The sequence below is a fragment of the Mandrillus leucophaeus genome, unplaced genomic scaffold (assembly GCF_000951045.1).
Source record: "Mandrillus leucophaeus isolate KB7577 unplaced genomic scaffold, Mleu.le_1.0 Scaffold472, whole genome shotgun sequence".
NCBI classification, from domain to species: Eukaryota; Metazoa; Chordata; class Mammalia; order Primates; family Cercopithecidae; genus Mandrillus; species Mandrillus leucophaeus.
The window spans coordinates 842,255-863,088 of NW_012105054.1; the positions used below are offsets into that span (position 1 = coordinate 842,255).

The following is a 20,834-nucleotide window of genomic DNA, read 5'->3' on the forward strand; positions in this document are numbered from 1 at the left end:
GGCTCTGCCCAGTTTGAACTTCCAGCCAGCTTTGTTTACACTGTGAGGGGAAAACCACCTACTCATGCCTCAGTAATGGTGGACGCCCCTTCCACCACCAAACTGGAGCATCCCAAGTCAACTTCAGACTGTTGTGCTGGCAGCAAGAAATTCAAGCCAGTGGATCTTAGCTTGCTGGGCTCCATGGGTGGGATCTGCTGAGCAAGACCACTTGGATCCCTGGCTTCAACCCCCTTTCCAGGGCAGTGAGCTGCTCTGTCTTGCTGGTGTTCCAGGTGCCACTGGGGTATGAAAAAAAACTCTTACAGCTAGCTCAGTGTCTGCCCAAAAGGCCGCCCAGCTTTGTGCTTGAAACCCAGGGCACTGGTGAGGTAGGCACCCGAGGGAATCTCCTGGCCTGTGGGTTGCAAAGACAGTCAGAAAAGCATAATATCTGGGCTGGAGTGCACCATTTCTCAAGGCACAGTCCCTCATGGCTTGCCTTGGCTAGGGGAGGGAGTTCCCCGACCCCTTGTGCTCTCTGGGTGAGGCAACTCTCTACCCTGCTTCTGCCCACCCTCTGTGGGCTGCACCCACTGTCTAACCAGTCCCATTGAGATGTGCTGGGTACCTCAGTTGGAAATACAGAAGTCACCCGCCTTCTGCTTTGGTCTCGCTGGGAGCTGCAGACTGGAGCCATTCCCATTTGGCCATCTTGCCTGGAAACCCTCAGAAACCTTTGATGCCACGTTGCCCAATTGCTTATGATGGTCAGTAGATTTTGGGCCCTTTGTGAAGTGAGTAAACAACTACCCACAAAAGGTCATAGCACCTCATTTGCACACTCTGCTTCAAAAGCTGTTTCTCATAGTGAAAAAATGAGAGTTGTTTCTCTGCAGTTTCTTTGGAAGTTGTGACTTCCAATATGTAGATCTGTGCTCATGCCAATGTTTTCTTTCCCCACAAGTTTATTCTTAAATCAGTCATGGTACATAAATGACATCAGTTTTCATGAGAAGAGTCCCATTAGTGCTATTAGAAGTATTCTCCATTTTGCTTCCAGGTCCAAACAATATTTTTGAAACCAGACAAAATCCTGGACAATACATAAGCATTTCAGATACCATAAATACTTTCAAATGCCCCATAGATCTAAAAGATGTTGGAGATTCAGAGGCCATGCACTTTAGTAGTTCTAGAAAGATATTTTTCAAGAGAAACATTATAAATATATATTACATCATCTTGGAGACATTTGGGTAACTTTTTCAATTTGTTATTTTTCCAAAGTTTCTTATGGTTATCTCACAGAAAATGAGAAATAGTTTATATAAATTTCCTCCATTTTCATATGGTCTTCAGCATTATATCTCATTTATGTTTCTGTTAATGTATCTTACCATACCAGCACGTTGCTTCTCTCCCAAAAACTTAATGCCTTAGTCCACAAACATGTATACGTGTACTAGTGCATGTTTGACAGCAATCACACACTTATATCACTGGTCGTGTGATCATTTACTTGAGCAGGAAAGTCTGAAAAGCCTTCACTTACCACAAGGATTTTTGAAGTTGAATGTTTATTCTTAAAAGATTCGAAGACTCTCTTATGAAGGGAACAAAATACTGTGCACATACACATGATATTGGAAAACAACACTATCATGGTCTACTGTAACTGATATGATTCCTCCTCCACCCTCAGCCCCCCCACCCCCCACACTCCTGATAAAAGTTACTTTAAATCACATAGTGGATTCAAAATATTTAAAAATACTTCAAACTGGATTAACATTTACCAAATGCAATTTAACTGTCCTTTAAAGGCTGGACTGCTCATCCATATGTAGGCCCTTTCTAAGGGAATGCTCTGGAGACAGATGGGATCACACACAGTGCCACACCTGCCTTCCTAGGAAGGAGAGAGAGTGTGACCAAAGCCTCCCTCATTAAGGCAGCAAGGGAGTGTGAACAAAGACTCCAGATGACAGACCTTTATTCTGTTTCTTATTCTTCTCTTTTGTGATTTGTCACCTCCTTCCCCAACCTTGGGTTTTGCTAGGATGGACTTCATCTCACACCTTTTGTGACTGAAGTGGGAGAGGAGGATGCAGAAAATCCCAGCTCTTCTTCATTTGCTTCAAAGCAATCAAAGCCTAAGATTGAAGCATGTCTGGAATTGGTTCCTTCCAGTGGGTTCTTGGTCTCGCTGACTTCAAGAATGAAGCCATGGACCCTCGCGTTGAGTGTTACAGTTCTTAAAGATGGTGTGTCCAGAGTTTGTTCCTTCAGATGTTCAGATGTGTCTGGAATTTCTTCCTTCCCGTGAGTTCGTGGTCTTGCTGACTTCGGGAGTGAAGCTGCAGACCTTCACAGTGAGTGTTACAGCTCTTAAAGGTGGCACATCCAGTGTTGTTTGTTCCTCCCAGTGGGTTCCTGGTCTCGCTGGCTTCAGGAGTGAAGCTGCAGGCCTTCTGTTACAGCTCACAAAAGTAGTGTGAGCTGCTGGCTCAGGTGTCCTGCTTTTATTCCCTTATTTTATTCCCTTATTTGGCCCCACCCACATCCTGCTGATTGGTCCATTTTACAGAGAGCTGATTGGTCCATAATACAGATAGCTGATTGGTCCATTTTATAGAGTGCTGATTGGTCCATTTTTACAGAGTGCTGATTGATGCATTTACAAACCTTTAACTAAACACAGAGTGCTGATTGGTCCATTTTTACAGAGTGCTGATTGATGCATTTACAAACCTTTAACTAGACACAGAGTGCTGATTGGTGCATTTAGAATCCTTTAGCTAGACAGAAAAGTTCTCCAAGTCCCCACCCAATTAGCTAGACACAGAGTGCTGATTGGTGCATTTACAAACCTTTAGCTCGACACAGAGCACTGATTGGTGCATTTACAATCCTTTAGCTAGAAAGAAAAGTTCTCCAAGTTCCCTACATGATTAGCTAGACACAGAGCACTGATCAGTACATTTACAATCCTTTAGACAGAAAAGTTCTCCAAGACCCCACCTGACCCAGAAGCCCAGCCAGCTTCACCTCTCAGAAGGAAGGTAGTGTACAAATACGAAGTCACTTCTCAGAAGGAAGGTAGTGAAGGAATACGAATTCCTTCAAAGACAAATCTCACACACACACACACACACACACACACACACACACACGCCAGAAAAATGGAGAGTTTTGCTCAAGACAGCATACTTGCTTTACTAGTGAGAAGTTCTAGGTTAAAAAATCCATTCGTGTCATGAAAATAGTATGCAATTCAATGGGAAAAGGGTGGGTGAGTTGGCTTTTCCTGGGCTGATCACACAATGGCTCCAGGTTGACTTTTGATAAGGAACACAGCTGAGTTCAATGTTCTTGTTAGATAGAAGTCTAATGGATCAGCTCCTGGAAACTTTTCTACCCTAATCTGCCCAGCTTGTTTATTTTCAAACCTATGTACCACTCTTTTAGGCAGGTTTCCAGGAAGATCATCTGGAGATGAGTTTATTTCCAGCTTCCTCCCCTTATAATAATGTCCAAAAAGAAACTGACTAAACCAAAGAGGTTGTATTTTAAGCATCAACTACACCTTTTTCTGGGAATTGCATATAAACAAAGAAACATTATTATGTTGCCCCAGCCCTGTGCTTTCACATGTTGTCTCTTCCAAGTTATATCATTTCAAAATTTACCTAGTTATTATTTGAATTATTCCAACATGTATGTATTATGCTTATTCTTTTCAAGAATGTTAGGGTTTTTTGTACCCAGAAGTGAGAGATACTTCTGGTGAATGTAAAGGTATTGTGGGCTGCCCAAGGGGAGACTGTCACCAAGTTCCTGGGCCCACTGAACAAAAACATGTCCTATCTCAATTCAGCTTCCTAATGAGACGGAGATAGATTTCTTCACTGATTTTTACTATTCCCAATTTTTACTCTTTCCAATATAGCAAATGCATTATCTACTTGGGTATTAAACTACAATTGGATACTTTTTAAACATCTGCTCATTCTCTGCTTTTATGAATGAAAATAATTGACTCTGTAACCTGAACAGCAGGATATGCTTTTATGCCTTACCTGGAGCCAATTTGTACTGGGAAGAATGTTTTTGTGTTTCTCTTAGGAAAGCTGTGTTAAATTAAATGGAACACTCCTTTCCAAATGAATTTGCATACAAAATTTAATAATGGCAAATGGTATTCTGTGGCATAAATATGGGGAAATATTGCTTACATATATCAATATCCTAGTATGATTTATTCTGCTTGTATACAGTCATCAGTATGTACTCATTGTCTTCATTGTTTCTGGCAGAAGATGTGCCTCTATATCTAGAAGTAGCTGCAAATTATCAAGATAGAAGTTAAAAATAAGAGACGTCAAACCGCCATATTTCATGCTGTTCAGTATTTTGATCCTTTGAAGAGATGTCACATACAGGTTTAGACCCATTTATGTGAGGCTGACTTACTCACCCATCTTAATTAAGACCATCATCAGAAGAGATATCCTGGACTTGTCAAAGCAATTGTTTTTCCTTCACATTAACCCTTGAACTGATGTCTGCCAGCCCAGTGAATGTTAAATTGAACATTGGTATTTAGGAGTATCAGAAAGACTTTCACATTCTACATAGTATTTCTTGATGTCATGAAGATACCAAAATGTCCTATTAATCGTTGCTCAAGAAGGACTTCTCTATTCATTTTGTATCAATGAATCATTTATACATTGAGACAGATTTGTCTTGCTATGCTTGAATAAACTTGGATCTTGCCTATGTGGCTCTTGATTGGGAAGGTCTTTCTGGGTAGAGAGAAAGCCCCACTTAGATCAAAGAGAGAGTATATAAGGGGAAACAGAAAGGAACTTGCTAAAATTTAAACTTAATTTTGAACATCTGATTTGCATCATAAAATCAGAAATACACTCCATCTTTGTGGGGATGTTAGATTGACTGTATTGATCAGCAAGAGACAAGTCTCTGAGACCCAGATTTTGGAAAGCACAGTCCAGGCAAGTGCTTCAAATGTTATAGGCACTTGGATCCATCTGGGTGGGTCTCAGTAACATCACTTTGCAAAGTTCACATAGTGAAAAGTAGCCAATGGTGTGCACCACTGAGTGAGGATGCCTTGCCACGTGTTCCAGTCTTAGTCATGTGACTTCATGGGAATGATCCTAGCTAAATGGGTCCCAAGTAAATATTCTGTTTGCAGAAGGTGAATACTTAATTCTTTATTGATATACTGGGAATACACTTCTATTAGAAGAGTTGTCTGCATTCACACTCAGATCCTAACTCTGTGGGGTGTTGGTAGGAGAGTAACAACTGCTCACCTGTTAAATTGTTTTTGGTAGATCCATATGCTGTGGTTGAGATATCTGGTTCAGGACAACATATCAGCCTTCAACTACCTCATCACAACACTGGCCTTCCTTATCTCCCCTGAAAAGGCAATATTAAGTCTATTGTCCAGCCTTCACAAAAGAGTTGTCTAAAGGTTAAGCACTCTGTTAATGCTTCTACCCAAGTTAAACGGATAGAAGCTTCATACTTGGGTTTACAAATTGCCTAAACTGGATTGCATTTTAAGGTTGTGCCCTTGGTTTCTAGGGAGGAGACGCTAGTCTTGCTTGTAGGACTCCAGTTAAGTTTAGTGTGTATGACATCACTCAGCATTTTCCATATGAGGCCCCACCAGCCTGATTTCCTTGAGAAATTAGCACAAGAAAAATACATTCGCTTCCCCTGAGGAACTAGTATGTTTCTTCTCATCTAATAATAAGAACTATGCAACTGACCATATCTCCCCTCTTTTGCTTTGACTGCCCGGGGCGAAGAGCCAAATTTAACTATGTTTGCAACAATGTAAGCCTATATGGGCCTGTGTATTTGCATCCTTGTATCACCTGCTTCTTTTCTTTCTTTCTTTTTTCCTTTCCTCATTAATACATTTGTTTAGTTTTACCTTCATCAATTACTCTGAAAAAAATAGGCAGAGTTATATATTAATAATAACTTAAAAAGTAGAAAATGTTTGGTAATTTTCAAAATAAAGATGGTTTCACTTTAGAATGATTATTGGCCTATTTCTAATGTCAACGTTATGAATTCATATTAATAAGGTTGTATATGATGTTTCTTTTAAAGTACTATATATTCGTACTAACACAGATGAAACAAAATAAAACATACAAACATACTTTTGTCTTTGAGTTGATTTAAGTTTCAGAGATTTGGCAATTCTACCTCTGACAGACAAAAGAGACTATTTGGAAAACAAAACCAAAACTGATGTAGAACATACAGTCTATGCATCTACTATCAGAGAATGACCTCTTTGTTTTAAAATGGACAATGAAAAATGAGTTATTTACATTAGCTGCACTTTGTTAATATGCTGATACCATGAATGAAAGAAGACTGTTGGTTGAAAATCTAAAAAATGGTAAAAATTCAGTCATTGTAATGGCCTAGTTTCAAATATCACAAGGCAGGTTTCGGGGCATTTCCCCCACATTGTCACTCTCTTCTTTTTTGCCCCACCACTGTTTTACACAGAAACCTTTTTTGAAAAAAAAAAAAAAAAAGTACCTCTGTTTGCATGGTACTGCATAGGCCATCAGAATCATGCAATAAAAAGTGGGCACTATTCGTAAGACGGGGGTTGAACATGTTTGAGTTTTAAAGAACCTAAAACTAGTTTCAAAACAAACAGGACCCTGTGGATTTCGCAGAACCTTTACAGATGGTAAAACTAAATGGAACAATAGATTGAGAGCCAGGATTCTGGGAGAAGGTAAGCAGGACCCAGAGATTGTGAAGGGAGAGCGGAGGAGAGGGCTCCTGAGAAAGATTTTGCATTGATGGAAAAATAGAAAACAAAGCTGTTGGGTAACATCCTCTGGACATGCATGAGTGATCATATAATAGCAATGTTTTCTTTCTGGTAATGGACTGTCCTCTTTTGTATTTAAGAAGTTAAAGACTCTCTTAAGGAGACTCTCTTGTTGGTATGCTGGGAATAAATTCCTATGAGAAAAGTTGTCTGTGTTCATGCTCAGAGCCTAACTCTGAGGCGGTGGGAGGAGAGTAACAGCTGCTCACCTGTTAAATCGGTTTTGGCAGGTCCCTATGCTGTGGTTGAGATATCTGGTTCAGGACAACATATCTGCCTTCAACTACCTCATCACACTACTGGTCTTCCATGTCCCCACTGAAAAGGCAATATTAAGCCATCTAATGTCCAGCCTCCACAAAAGAGTTGTCTAAAGGTTAAGCATTCCGTTAATGCTTCTATTCAAGCTAGACCGATAAAAACTTCATTCTTGTGTTTACAAATTGCCTAAAGTGACTTAAACATAGAGGAAGACCGCCACATTGGAAAATGACTCATGGTTTGGTTGAAAGAGCTGAAAGAAATGGAGAAAAGGAAATATGTGAAACTGTTCTGTAGGTTATTTCAATGAACCTAGAGATGTGTATTTTAGCTTCTTGTGCACTATCCAGAAAGCTGTGCTTGTGGATGCATCAGACCTCATTTTTCTTTTCTTACATCTTTTGAAAAATTTGATGCTTACTATGATGGAACCCTGGGCATTTCCAAGCTCATCCTTCTCTGAGTTCGAGTTTGTAAAGCACAACTTAGGTGTTTCTCAGGTTCTTTGTTTTGTTACCCAAATGGGTGAGAAAGGACTCACCCTGTGCTCTCTCTTCCATCACCACAGTCTCGTGCTATCCAGTAGCCTCCTCTTCTGCACAGGCCAGAGTGCAATCTCACCAGTATGGAAAAGGTGCTGCCAGGCTCCCAGAGGCAGGGATGTTATCCTTGTCATAGCTGGAAAAGAGCAAGTTGAGATTGGAACCATGAAGTGTTATTACAAGTCACCAAGTTCATGTGTAAGTAATGAGAAAATCACAGAATCTCCATTTAATAAGACAAGTACCAAATCCCTCAGAATAGAGTGCATTTCATAGGAAACTGATAACCAGATCCTCCCACACCCAAGCAATTAAAATAAAATAACCTCCTTCCTGCTTCCCAATCTCACACACCCTCACCCTCAATCAAACTGAAGTTGAAAAAGTACTTGTATAAATTCTGGCTACATAGCATTGAATATCCTCTCTCAAGTTATGGGAACTTCTGGAAATAAAACACAATGAATTCTTGTATAGAAATATATACAATAACCACAAGAACCCACTCCCACTATTCTTCCCTAATATAGGGTCTAAGACTGGAATCAATGGATATAGAAAAACTGAACATAATGCCTATTTCTAACCTGTGGATCATAATTTTAATAACAGATGCTATTTAATACCTTTCTATGTACGCCCCCCCCCCGAAAGAAGCTAAGAAAATTTCCAATGAAAAACACACTCATTGTATGAGCAGTGGACCTGATAAGGTTTGGAACCACTTCCTCTTCTTGTCCACAGCTTTAAGTCTTATTTGCATATTTCTGTAAAACTAGAAAAGAATAAAATAGGATGAGGCAATCTAGATATATTTGAAATGTTTATAAAACAAATCTTCTTACAACAAATCATTTACAACACCCATGGATCAGGTCACACACCGAACCCCTTCTTCATCTGCCCATAACCTGAAACCGAACAATGGAACCGCATCTGCCGAGTCCGCTGTGAAGAGGGCTGCTTCCAGCACAGCCTCATTTTATTGTCAGGGCTCAACTCTAACTGGCGTGGACACAGCAAACCATGACCAGTTGAGAATGCTGCCTCCCTATATATAATTCGGTGGATGGGTCCAGCCCTGTAGAGCCGAGAAACTAACGCAGTGCAATGACTGGACATTATTAGTGCCCAACCTGTGATCATCCACCTCCAAGGTGAGGCTCAGCTCCTGAAGCCTCTAGAAGAGACATCAAAAAACAAAATGAAATTCTCCACCGTTTACAGGAAAATAAGTGCTGCTGATCACAGGACCAAAAGGATGGCTGGGTAAAGGTAGAGAAAGAATACGGGGCTTAATGTTCACCAAGACAAGAGGAGTAACTCAGGCCGGGGCACAGAAACGATCTCTGAAGCAAACACTCCAGTAAGCGACAAGGCCCATCCGTGGAGGGCTGTGGCTGGGCTGCTGCAGTACGTGGGCCAACTCTTCCTCCACGTGGCACCCACACCCCACAGACCTGAGGTGGAAGTGCCCTCCTCACAAGCCCCTGTGGCGTGAGCGTCCAGAAGGCCTACCTGTAGCCAAGTGGATCCTGAGCAGCTCCCAGAGACCCTAGTCCTACCCAGAAGTCCCTGAAGCTCTACTCTTATTCCAGCTCCTGCTCCAGCCGGTCCCATGAGGCCAACTCAGGGCACTGTGGGTGTCAGGAAGAGAAAGAACCCGTAATGGCAAAGATGTTTGTCCTGATCCTCACTTAAGAGAGAGTTCTTTAAACTCCACTGCTTCCGATTGCTCCAGAGCCTTTCTTGGCAAAAATCATCATGTTACAAATGGCTTATCAGTCCTCATGTTACATGGTCTGTCTTGACCTTTCAAACCCTTTCTGGAAACACTGTGTTATACTCTGCTTACAATAAGGGATCACAGGATCACACTGATGAAATAAAGATTATTTCAGATTTACATGTGGTCTGTATTTTAGAGGCCTATTCCAACTGATGCATTTTATGTATGTGTGTATTTATTTATTTAGAGACGGAGTGTTGCTCTATTGCCCAGCCTGGAGTGCAGTGGCACAATCACAGCTCACTGCAGCCTCGACCTCCCAGACTCAAGGGATCCTCTTACCTTTGCCCCATGAGTAACTAGGACTATAACATGCCTGGCTATTTTTTTTTTTTTAATTTTTGTACAGACGGGGGTCCCACCATGTTGTCCACGCTGATCTTGAACTCCTGGCCTCAAACCATTCTTCCACCCCAGCTTCCCAAAGTGCTGGAATTACAGGCATGAGTGGGGGCACCCAGCCTTCAACGGTTGTATTTCAAATAGAACTTAGAAACTTGATTTCCAGTTTCAGGCCCACATCCTATTGGGTCAGTTTTTATGTCTGGTCACGGCTTTTGTTTGTTTTCTACATCTGCTTTGGTTCATTCGAGTTGACATTTATTTCTGTCCTTGAATGTTTTTTGAATAAATTACAGAAAAGGTTTAAAGCATCTCTTAGTATGCTTAGTTCCACAGGATAATCTGATAAAGCATATTATCCTGTTACGGTGTTAGTTTTTCCTGTTGGCTTTTGTCCCAGTGATGCTAACATTTCCAGGGTGGCAGGAGGGGGAGACTGCCCTGTGTCCAACAGAAACAAAAACGTCTAAAGCAACATTCTTTGCAGGTAAAAATCACATAATTTATTTCTTTCTGGGCAGCAAAATATTGATGGCAATACATTGAGAGTCCATCGCGAGGAGGCTTTTTAATTGGGAACTTCTCAGAATTAAGAAGGTTTGTTGAGTGTGTTTGTACTTGGGCTCTATGGTTTTGTTTTCCTTTTTTTTTTGAGACAGAGTCTCGCTCTGTGGCCCAGGCTGGAATGCAGTGACACGATGTCAGCTCACTGCAATCTCTGCCTCCTGGGTTCAAGTGATTCTCCTGCCTCAGCTTTCCGAGTAGGTGGGATTACAGGCAACCGCCACCATGCTCAGCTAATTTTTATATTTTTAGTAGAGTCAAGGTTTTGCCATGTTAGCCAGGCTGGTCTTGAACTTCTGACCTCAAGTGATCCATCTGTCTTGGCCTCTCAAAATGCTGGGACTACAGGTGTGAGCCGCTGCACCTGCCAGACTCTGTGGTTTTAACTATATATTTTTTCATTCAGGTATAGATTTTCTTTTGGGTGCCAAGTATAGGACTAGATGTTGATAATGTAAATATAAATAAGATGTGGCTCCTGACCTCATGTGTTCACAATCAAATAGGAAAGTTCTGAGAAATACAAAAGCAAAGGGTGGTAAGTGTTTTTGGTGAACTTGAATATGATACAATTGAGACTCCAAAGAAGGAATTCAACTTGGGGAGACTGTTATGAAACCCTTCCTGGAGGATCTGAATCTTGACAGGAGCATTTGCCTGGCAGGGTAGGAGTGGGGACATTCCATAAAGGAGATGCAAGAAATCAAAAGAAATGAGTCTGGGGAGAAGGACAAGGGGGACAACAAGAAAGTTTAGTGAGGCCAGCAGGTGGACCTTATGTGCTGGGACACCTTGTAGGTATTTGGGAGATACTGAAGCATTTTAAGCAAAGAAGCAACACTCTGACTTGTGTTTTTTAAAAAAATCAGGTGGCAGGGTTAAAGGAGTGTGTGTTGGATTTTTCTTGTGTTGCTATAAAGGAATACCTGAGACTGGGTAATTTATTTTTTTAATCAAGAGGTTTAATTGGCTCATAGCTCTGCAGGCTGTATAAGCATAGCACCAATATCTGCTTGGCTTCTGGGGATGCCTCAGGGAGCTTTCACTCATGGCAGAAGGTGAAGTGGAAGCGGGCATGTCACATCGCGAGAACAGGAGCAAGAAAGAGCGATGTGCACAACCAGGTTTCATGTGAACCCACTCAGCATGAAGAGGACGGTGCTAAGCCATTCATCTGTCCCCATGATCCAGTCACCTCCCACCAGGCACCTCCTCCAACACTGACATTTCCACATGAGCTCTGAAGGGGACTTCCAAACTATATCAGCATGTGAAGTGGAGACAGACCAGCTCAAAGAATATTCTAATATCTAGGAAAATGATGATGAGAACCTAGATTCAAGCCAGAACAGGGAAATGCACTGGAAGGAATAAGCACAAGAGATTTAAAAGGGGTTTATGCAGAGGTGAGTCAGTGATCGAGGGCTGAGTCTCAGGCTTCCTGGGTGACTTGTGGCACTGGATAACTCACAGACACTGAGTGACAGTGTTTATTCATTAAAACACCAGACATAATTTGCACCTCAGATTCTAAAAGTTAGGTTCTGAGACTGATCTTCGGTTGTTCTGAGAGGATCGCGTCTAAGATGGGTATTTCCATTATTTCTTCTCTTTCATGTTCTTTGGGTTGTCGTCGGTGCCACAGGCAGAGCTGTGTCCCATCAGGAACCTCACTTCTGTCTGCAGCTCCCTCTGTATTTGCAGAGCAGTTCTTCACAGTTTGTTTCAAGTACAAGGATTTTGTCATATGCTCTTTTTCTAGCAGTTCTTTGTCAATTAATATAATTAATTTTTACATAAGTAATTCATGTTTACCTTGAGAAATAAGAGACCTTATAGATGAAAAAGTAAATAAAACTCATTTATGAGTCCACCACCTAGAGAAAGCCCTGGTTAACTTTTTTTTTTTTTTTTTTTTGGTATAGGACCATACAGAAATTGTATATATATATATACCTGTGAAATGTTTATGTGTTTATATAAAAGTGGTATATCTATATGTTTCTTTTTTAGCTGGGTTTTCACTCAAAAATATGTTGTTATTTTATTTCCATGTCAATAAATATACATCCTGAAGCCATTCTAAATGTCTGTGCCATACCTTGTGTATCTATGTACCACAATTAATTTAGCCAGTTTCTCCTTAGATGACAGTTAATGTCCTTGTTTTTACAAAACAATCAACATAGCTGTCAGGTGTGGGATTTGATTTTACCATCCTTGCCAGCTAAAAAGTAAATCTGCTACTGTTTCATGGGTGTTGGTAGAAGACACAAGATGCTGAGTCAGAGACAAAGGGCTTTATTACTACAGTACTACAGATAGCATGAATATCAGAATATACATCGGTTCCCTTTGCTTCCAGACCCCACAGTCGTGATTCAATGGGCCTAGAGAGACGCTTTGCACACAGTGGGTTTGCATTGCAACTGAGGAATACTGAGCTTAGGGAATATACTTCCGCTTTGTAAATGGTAAGCAAGCTTGCTCTTTGTCTCAGTAGGAGACATTACCTCATCCTCCAAGGTTGCTTGCTATAAGTACCAGCCTGGGAAATGGCCTTGGTAAAGTGGTAAACGATGGTACATTCTTGCCATATCCAGCAAGGTGTGTTGTAACACAAGAGATTTATCTAGGGCTACCTCCCAACAATAAGCATCCTTGCCTACGTATCCTTAGGATAATTTCAAAGGAGTGAAATTACTGGACCAAAGGGTTTGCACTGCCATAGACTTTCTGTAAGACTTTCTAATTGTAATGTAATTACCAAATTACCATCTAGAAACTTGCTCCTGCAGGTTTGCTTTCTCACTTGTGTTCTGTAAAATAACTCTAGCTTTTCACTTACTAACCCAGGAATGGCCTCTCTCATCTGAGCGCTCAGATCCATGTTGGCATTCTCTGCTTTTCCGGAGATATGTCTCATTTGTATTAACAGGGAGGGTATTTAGCAGAGCCATTTCCTGATTGGTGTCAAGCTGAAAATAGATTGCTTGCCCCAGGTTGGTGGAAACAGGAATGCTTAGAAATAACATTGCCTCTCCTCCTCTGCAGCAGGTCAAGTCTCTTCCTACTCATGAGGCCTAAGCCCCTGTTTTCTCATTTGATCTAACACTCTAGACAGGTGGTATGTTCTGCATGTGTGCTGATAGGTGAATTTTAATGACATTTTCAAGGCATTCTGAAAAAAAAAAAGCAATTCTTTGAATTGCTTTTGTCAAATAATAAAATTATTTGACATAAGTCTCATTGAAAACAGATGTGGAAATATGCAATTCTTACTTTTTTATTATCCTTCCCTGGGGACTTTTGGCTTATGTCAATCTGAATTTTGATGTCGAAAGTTTTAGTGTCTCTCTTTTCCAGCTGTATTGTCTTTAACATATAGGAAAATCTAGGGGAAGGGACTCTGAGCAGTAGCTAACACTGTTGAAAGCACGTCTGAGCTATCAGAGAGCTAATTAAGTAGGAAAGGTTTGTTCTTGGACCAAAGCCTCCCATGGATAGGACTGTGGTGCATGAATCCTGGCAGTGGCTAAAGCCAGTGGGTTTGGGCATGGGAAACTCTGTTTTCATCACAGAACTTTCCTATAATTTTGGCATATTCATTTCTTTTTTATTTCTTCTTCAGTTAAATGAAACTGCAAATATCTGACCTTTACTTCAATCACAAAATCATTTCTAATAGCCCCTGTATTTTATTTATATATGTGACACCAAAGCATATGACCCAAGACAGTATTTTGTTTTCCTTCTAGAGCTCCTCTCTCTTTCATCCCCCAGTAGTGGCTCTCCATGATCTTGTCCATGTGTTTCCTGGCATTGGAGGCAGATAAATTGAAATCCATTCTGTATTGACTAATACTGGTTGTTCATAATTAGCTGCTAATGGATTACCTATGGTATTTGCTTGAGGTCAATGAGTCCAGTATTTGCAGAGAAAGAATTCTGGCTACTGCATGCTCAAGATGGTTTATTTTTGTCCCCATACCAGGGATGTTGGAAGGAAAAGTCCATAGTGCCTAAAGAGCCACCTTCAAAGAAAAGTGACTCTAGTTTTCTTTCTGATCTTGTGGTGGTGTTCACATAGAGTGCCCTTTGAGTGACATCTACCCTACTACCAAAGCAGGAAGAATCAGCCATTATTATAGACTGAATGTTTATGTTGCCCCAAATTCAAATGTTGAAGTCATAACCCTCCAACGTGACTGTATTGGAAATTGGACCTATGAGGAGGCGATAAAGGTTAAATAAGGTTAAAAGTGTGAGGGTGTAATCTGATAGGGCTGATGCCCTTACAGAAAGAGAAAAAGATGCCAGAGCTTGCTCTCTCCATCATATGAAGACACAAAAAGAAGGTGACCATCCACAAGTCAAGAAAAGAGCTCTCGGCAGAAACCACCCCTGCCAAATCTTGATCTAGGACTTCCAGTATTAAGAACTGTGATAAAATACATTTCTGTTGTTTAAGCCACACAGTCTGTTGTATTTTGTTATGGCAGCCTGAGATGACCAATACAGTCACATGAACACTCCAGAAACAGCTACCTAGGACTGGGCAGGTGGAAGTCCAATCACCTTTGAGATGACATGTTACATGTAACCAAGAGTAGCATTTCACCCTCACTGATTGGTACCAAATGAATTCTCTGAAATCTCTTCCTGGGAAAGCACAAAAGCTAAGTGAATTAAGGAAAGTAGATTATGTGTGCCAAGTTTTCATTCTTATCTATAATGAGTATTTTTTTCATTTCTCTGTAAAATGTAGACATCTCCCAACTATCCAGATATTCATCCAACTTTATAGGAAGTACTTATTGAAAATCTGCTTCAAGATCTATCTCTCTGAGAGTAAATAAATCTTAATTACCAGAATATTCATGCACCTGGCGCAGTAGGTGGTCAATAAACCTTTGTTATAGGCTAAGTGAATGAATAAATGAATGAAAGAATGAATCAGTAACAAATAGAATCTGAGGTGACTCTAGTGTTTGATCAGTTTTATAAATATTCCACATATCTTCTGTCTTTCCAAAAACCTTCATTACCCATGGTTTTCTATACATTTCCCTTCAAGAAACCTAAAGAAGCTTAACCAAGATTTCTTCATCCTGTTCTACACTATAAAGGAGGGAGGATTTGGAAGTGGAAATCTCAAGGATCATCCTCCTCATATGTACAGAGTGTTCCTTCAGATCTCTATATGTGGATGACTTCCTTGGGTCCCATATCACAGCTGAAATGTTCAAGTCATTTAAGTCTGTTTCATGATGTTCAAGAGGTGTGCAAGATTCTATTCATTCTGAGTACAAGAAGCCTCCTCTTCTGTTTGCAAATATCAGAATACCCAATTCACAGGAGCTTAAACCAATAGTTGTACTTTCTTTTCTGTATATTATACAAATACTAGAGGTAGGCTGTCCCAGGCTGATCCTTTGATTCCATGATCCTTCAGTTCTGTGGCCTTTAGAAAATGTTTTCCAGATGGTGGCTACTTTTCCAGGCATAACATCTGCTTTCTAGTCAGTGAGAAATGGGAAGAGTATGTCTTTGCCGAATTCTTTTGAAGCCCATCTTCCATCCCACAGAGTTCTACCTATATTTTCTTGGCCAGAGTTACAGTGCATTGCCATCCTTAGATGCAAGGGAGAGAGGAAGGCAAGCAAGGAAGAACTGGGTTTAGAATATGTGTTGAATGAACACACATATGCAAGTATCTTCTACACTTTCTTCGGTAAGAAGAGGAAGTTTCTGAGAATGCCAAACAAGACTTGGAAGTAAGAGTAGCTTCTGAGAGTTCAGCAAAAAGTGTTATGACCAATCCTTTCACAGCCCTGCCTTAACTAAGCTCCATAACTGAGTCTGTGTCATCCAGTTCCAATCTAAATGGCCAAACCAGGATCAGATATCCCTCCCATCATTTGTGGATCAGTCATGGCTAGGGGTCCTGCAAGCTGAGGGCCAGGGTTGGATAGTTCAAACATGGGTTTTAGGGGCACTCGATTTACTAATAGCAATTTTCACAGAAGAGGAGTCATTGTGAACAAGGGAGCCTTGAGGTGGGTCTATTTACTCTTGGAGGAGGTGAGCGGGTTGCAGGCAGATTTTTCCGATATCACTTCCTGCTGCCCTCAATTGCTTCTAAATGTGGTTTTAGAGACCTTGGAGAACAGAGCTCTTGTCTGAGCATCCAAAAACATGGGAGGTATCCCAGTTCTAACTATGACTTTGGGCAAACTATTCATTAAATATCCATTGCCTCATCTGTGCAGTAAGAATAAAAACATCCATGGATTAAGCGAGAAATTGAAATAAGCACATTCTGACATGACTGCAGCCTTAGATAAATAGAAGATGTTGCTATGATTTGTATCTTAGAACAGTGCCAAGCTATGGCTACCTTTCCTAGCCACTGATAGGTTTCACATCTCTGAATGTGATCTCATGAACATGGGCCATCAATGTTTACAAGGATAATTATTTTTCCTACAACCCCTCCTTCATTTTTTTCCAGGCTTTTTGTCACCTGTCACCCAGCATGTTCTCTTCCAATGAGTGGCTGAGAGCGGAGGATGGAATATGTCTTCTGGAATCAGGAGCTGTGTCTCATGATCCCATTTGCAGTGCATGTGACTAGAGAAGGCAAAACCTGAAATCCCCTCTTCTCACCAGAAGTCATGCAGAGCCCAAAGGGTTAAAGCAACAGTCAAATGGGCTGCACACTACCTCTCTAACAGGCTGTTCAATGAGATAGTTATTTGACCACACTACTTTCAATGAGGTAATGGTCCCACATGCACCCTCTTTCCTTGGTAGAAGGTGCATAAAATATAAATAAATGATCAAGTTACAGAATGAACTCTGAATGACCAATTCTGGTTCAAGTAAAGGCCTTCCCCTACCCTGCAGTTCCCTGATGATAAATCTTTCAGCAACAGGCTGATCCCTTTCAGAAAACAGGCTGACTAGCAATGTTTTCACCTTCTGCACTTGTCAGGATGGAGTGAGTGTGAGATGGAGACCTGAACACACACACAACCACAGACAAATGGCCTTGAATGGATTTCCTCATTCAGGGCCATTTGGCCGATCCTCTGGCGGCTGCTGGGAGGGAGAGAAAAGGGAACAGGTTGCAATGTCAATAATAATAGCAAATGCAATAGACCATCTGTAAAAGGGAGCTGTTGATCTGACTTTCAGAGCATGCTGGCGACAAGGTTGAAGGGACAGGACAGAGCTCCTACTACTAAAATGAATGGCGATGTCATTTTCCATTTCTTCATTCTCTTAGTTTTCCTTTGGGGGTAGATTATTTAAAGTTTGTCATGAGTCTTTGCTAATTTGCAAAGCAACTTGTATGTGCTATCTCATGTTACCCAGGCCTATGTGTATGCCATAGGAAAAAGAATATGAAGGAATTAGGGCTTCAGTATTTTTCAAGGTATTCTTTGGTGACACGTTGCACAGGGCTTCTAGGGGAGGGGGTACGAACAAGCTTACAAAGTGGCTGCTCCGACCAGAAATGGAAACCACTCCCTCTCACAAGGAAGTTATTGTTGATAAACACTTTTCAGAGGTAGTCAGAGGATATAGAAATCAATCGGATAAGGTTATTTTCCTTTGTTTTGTTTCTCTGGTTCCCCTGGTGTTTGCTTTTCCCTCTAAATTAATTAGAGCCAAAAGGCATTAAAGTGACTAGCAAATCCCTACCTGGGCAGATCTTATCTGAATGCCACCACTTCCTGCTCTTGCTCCTGCCAGGAGATTCTCGTCTTGGTTCTGGCTGATGTCTTTCTGTGATCCAAAGCCTGCCTCTGTAGCCTGATGGACCTGCCACTTGACCCTTAAACCTCAGCCATCTTGGGGCTGCGATTCAGTTTTTTCTGGTTCGCCATTGGCTCTCTGGTCTGTAACCCCCTTGAGTTACTGACAGGGTCTTGGATAGCCCCTGCTGTGTCTTTGTGTGAATTTCCAAAAGCTTTCAGCTCTTGGCAGTCTAACCAAAAAAGCATCTCCCCATGGATTGAGGTGGCTGGCACCTGGCCAGCTCTTGGAGTACAGGCTGGTCCTCAGCCCTCGCTTGCAGCCCTCTGCCCAGCATACAGACACATGCTGTGGGCTGGAGAATGGCAACACCTCTGTCATTTCTCTTTGCCTCTGGCCAGAGTGTCAAAGGGAAGTCAGCTCTGACGGCAAGTCAGGCAGGAGTTGCTCTCCAGGCTCCTTTGACTGCTGTGTCAGGCGACCACAAATGTCCTGGCAAGGACGGCTTAATTCTTGCCAAGGGGACTTTCACTTATTCATTCAAACACCGACTGAACACCTTCCAAGTGCCAGGCATGTGTAAGATGCTGGGGATATCGAGGGGCTACCAAGACAGATGTGGTCCCTGTGCTCATGGGCCTCACAGTTGAAATGCTGGACAGGCAAAAACGTGTGAGCGGGCATAGTAATTTCATGATGTACAAGGACTGAGGAAGTTAAGACCAGACTGCTGAGAAAGAAAATAATAGAAAGGCAAGGGATGGATTTCGAATGGGGCAATTGTGGTAAGACCATAATGATAAGGATAAGCCAAAGCCAAGAGCATGAGTGGTCCATCTGAAAAACAAAAGCAGCATGGGTCAAGGCCACGAGGCAGAAAAAGACTGACATGTTCCAGTAACCAAGAGGGCACTGGAGTGGATGGGATGAAGCTCGAGAAGAGAGGCACAAGTAAGGTCTTTGAAATGTGCAGGACACAGGTTATGCAGGACTCACTAAGGCTTTCCAACTGCATTCTTCATGCAATGGAAGTCATTTGAAAGGCTTTAAGCAGGATAATGACATGGTTGGGTTTGGATTTACGAAGATCACCTTGGCTGACAGCTCTAGTTGCTGTAATTTGCTTTATCTGCCTTGCTCAGCCTCATAATGTACCTTCCTGATTGGGAGTTGGTGCAAGGTTGATGCACCCCCACATTCACAGTCTCTGGCTCCCCATGCCTTTTCCATTATGCCCTATGCTTGTGCCTCCACAAAATACTGAGCCCCACATCTGTGAGGAGAACTTCCTTGACTTGGTTTCCCCCTTAGCATTTCCCACTTTCCAAGCTTCAAGACATCCACAAGCAAACATCCCTGGGACACTTTTCCTACTCATATGAAAGAAGCAGGGTTCCTGTTACTCTACTCTTTCCCAAGACTCAAACGCGGGCCCAAACTACCTGTGAACCTGACATAGTGTACGTGTTAATCTAAAGACCAGAAATGCTGTTGCAAAATGTTTTACCTTTATGTAGATACTAAAGACACATTTGCATTTTTCTCCAAGAGCTCTGGTTCTTACCAGACCGCAGAAGGCCAGCAGCACGGTGGTCTGATGAGTGGATTGGAGTGTGAGTCATCAATGGGTCTTCCTGGAGACACTGCGGCTCAGCAGCCCCTGCGGAGGCTTGACTGCATCTGGTGAAACTTCATTTTGACACAGGTGTTGGTGACATGGTCAAGTCATGTAGAAATGAGAGAGTCAGTTGCTCTTTTCCTTTGTGGCCTGTCTACACAGCTTCATGAGGGGAAGGGTGGGGAAATTTCTGTCCCACTACTCAGAGACATTTTAAGAAGAAGAATAAATCCAAGCACCTGGAACCTGAAATCAAGTCACTTTTTTTCTTATCCATTGATATAAGGGAAATTTTGGAGACAAAAATATACCCTAAGAGGGATACTAAGCCTTCTTTTTTGGAAGTCTTTGTGGGGAAAAGGGACTATTAAAACTGTAGTGTAGTTGGTCAAGTGAAAAATCCTCAAGTAAGGCTTCCAAATTCAAATCTCAATCCTACCACTTCCTAGGTGAGTGAGTTCATCTGCTCAGGCTGTCATAATGAAATACCCTGAACTAGGTGACATAAACAACAACAGTTTGTTTTCTCACAGTTCTGGAGGCTAGGAAGTCCAAGATCAAGGTACTGGCCAGTTTTGTTCCCCAGTGAGGGCTCTCTTCTGGCTTGCAGATGGCTTGCCAAATTGCTGTGTCCTTACATGGAAGAGAGAGAGAGAGAAAGAGAAAGCGAGAGAGAGAGAGAGAGAGAGAGAGAGACAGAGAAGAAGCTCTCTGGTGTTTCATCCTTTAAGGGCACTAATCCCATCATGAGAGCCCCACCCTTATTACCTTATCTACCCCTAATTAACTCTCAAAGACCCTGTCTCCTAACACCTTCAAATTACAGGTTAAGACTTTGGTACATAAATGTTGGGGGGACACAAATATTCAATCTACAGTATTGCATCCCTTTTGCCCCCTCAAATTCATGCCCTTACTGCGTATAAAATATATTAATCCCACCCCAATAGCCACAAGTCTTAACTGATTTGCAATATTATCTCTAAAGTCCAAAGTCTCACCTCAGTATAATGTAAATCAGATATGGATGAGACTCAATATACAGTTCATCCCGAGGAAAAACTTCTC

The 20,834-nt window shown here is 41.6% G+C and overlaps 1 long non-coding RNA gene across 1 annotated transcript; it reads right to left on the reverse strand.

The window, feature by feature from the left end:
* Positions 1–5,202: 5,202 nt before the first annotated feature.
* Positions 5,203–20,221, reverse strand: LOC105550235. Its single transcript, XR_001007670.1, has 3 exons — positions 19,656–20,221; positions 8,395–8,464; positions 5,203–7,825 (listed from the first exon to the last, which is right to left on the reverse strand). It is a non-coding gene; the product is annotated as an uncharacterized LOC105550235 (long non-coding RNA).
* Between the last annotated feature and the right edge of the window lie 613 nt (positions 20,222–20,834).